Source organism: Sapajus apella, unplaced genomic scaffold (genome assembly GCF_009761245.1).
Source record: "Sapajus apella isolate SASKATOON/1434 unplaced genomic scaffold, GSC_monkey_1.0 scaffold99, whole genome shotgun sequence".
NCBI classification, from domain to species: Eukaryota; Metazoa; Chordata; class Mammalia; order Primates; family Cebidae; genus Sapajus; species Sapajus apella.
In genome coordinates, this window is record NW_022437039.1 from 946,045 (window position 1) to 948,255 (window position 2,211).

A 2,211-nucleotide genomic window follows, 5' to 3' on the forward strand; every position below is an offset into this window, starting at 1 on the left:
CCCATTCTTTTTTTTTTTTCCTCTCTTTTTTTCTTTTTTGAAACAAAGTCTTGCTCTGTTGCCCAGGCTGGAGTGCAATGGCGCGATTTCAGCTCACTGCAACCTCCGCCTCCAGGGTTCAAGCAATTCTCCTGCCTCAGCCTCCCGAGTAGCTGAGATTACAGGCATGTGCCACCACACCCGGCTAATTTTTTATTTTTAGTAGAGATGGGGTTTCACCATGTTGGCCAGGCTGGTCTTGAACTCCTGACCTCAAGTGATCCGCCTGCCTCGGCCTCCCAAAGTGCTGGGAATACAGTTGCGAGCCACCACGCCCAGCCTACCAATTCTTTTAAGAAGTTTAACATAGTCAGGTGCAAGCCTGAAGCCTGCTACTTGAGAGACTAAGGCAGGAGGATCCCTTGAGCCCAGAAGATTAAGACCAGCCTAGGCAACACAGTGAGACCTCATCTCAATAAATAAATAAATACATCTTTAATATATTCTTAGGTATGACGCCAGAAGTACAGGGCAACGAAAGAAAAAAAATGATTAATTAGGCTGGGCACGGTGGCTCACACCTGCAATCCTAGCACTTTGGGAGGCTGAGGCAGGCAGATCACCTGGGGTCAGGAGTTCAAGAGCAGCCTGGTCAACATGGTGAAACCCGTCTCTACAAAAATACAAAAAAATTGGCCAGGCATGATGGCAGGTGCCTGTAATTCCAGCTAGTTGTAAAGCTGAGGCAGGAGAATCGCTTGAACCCTGGTAGCAGAGGTTGCAGTAAGCAGAGATCGTGCCATTGCACTCCAGCCTGGGCAACAGAAGGACTCAGTCTCAAAAAAAAGAAATAAATAAAAATAAATTGGACTTCCTCAAAATAGAAAACTTTTATGCATTAACATGAGCACAGCAAAGAGCAACCTGGAGAGTTTGGATAATATTTGCAAATAATATATCTGATAAGTGATTAATATCCAGAATATGTGAAGAAATTCTGAAACTCAAGTACAACAAAGCAAACAACTCAGTTAAGAAATGAGCAAGGCCTGGTACAGTGGCTCACGCCTATAATCCCAGAACTTTGGGAGGCCAAGGTGGGCAGATCACAAGGTCAAGAGATTGAGACCATCCTGGCCAACATGGTGAAACAGAGTCTCTACTAAAAATATATAAATTATCTGGGCATGGTGGTGCGTGCCTGTAACCTCAGCTATTCAGGGGGCTAAAGCAGAAGAATCACTTGAACCTGGGAGGCAGAGGTTGCAGTGAGCCAGGACTGAGCCATTGTACCCCAGTCTAGCAACAGAGTGAGACTGCCTCAAAAAAAAAAAAAAAAAAGAAAGAAAGAAAGAAAAGAAATGAGCAAAGGACTTAAACAGACATTTATCAAAAGAAGACATACAAATAGCCAATAGGCACATAAAAAGATGTTCAACATGGCTGGGGACAGTGGCTCACGCCTATAATTCCAGCACTTTGGGAGGCCAAGGCGGGTGGACTGCTTGAGGTTAGGAGTGCAAGACCAGCCTGGCCAACATGGTGAAACCCCATCTCTACAAAAAAATTTTAAAGTAAAAAAGAAAAGATGTTCAACATCAGTAAGTTTTAGGGAAATGCAAGGCAAAACCACAATAAGGCAGGGCATGGTGGCTCACGGCTGTGATCCCAGCACTGAGGGAGGCTGAGGCTGGTGGATCACTTGACATCAGGAGTTTGAGACCAGCCTGGCCAACATGGGGAAACCCTGTCTCTACTAAAAATACAGAAATTAGCCAGGCGTGTTGGTAGGCGCCTGTAATCCCAGCTACTCAGAAGGCCGAGGCAGAAGAATCGTTTGAACCCGGAAGGCGGAGATTGAACCTGGGAGACGCAGGCTGCAGTGAGCTGATATCACACCACTGCACTCCAGCCTAGGTGACAGAGCAAGACTCCGTCTCAAAAATACAACAAAACTCACAATGAGATATCACCTCACACCCACCAGGATGGCAATTATTAAGAAAACAAAATAACAACCACGTACATTGCAGGTAGAAACATAAAACAGTACAGCTGCTATGGAAATAATATGGTGCCTCCTTAAACGTTGACATAAACTTACCATATGACCAGCAACCCCATTTCAAGGTGAATGGCTTAAAGAAATCAAGGCTGAGACTTGGAGATATATTTGTTCAGCCATGTTCACGCTAGCATTATTTACAATCGCCAGAATGTGGAAACAACCCA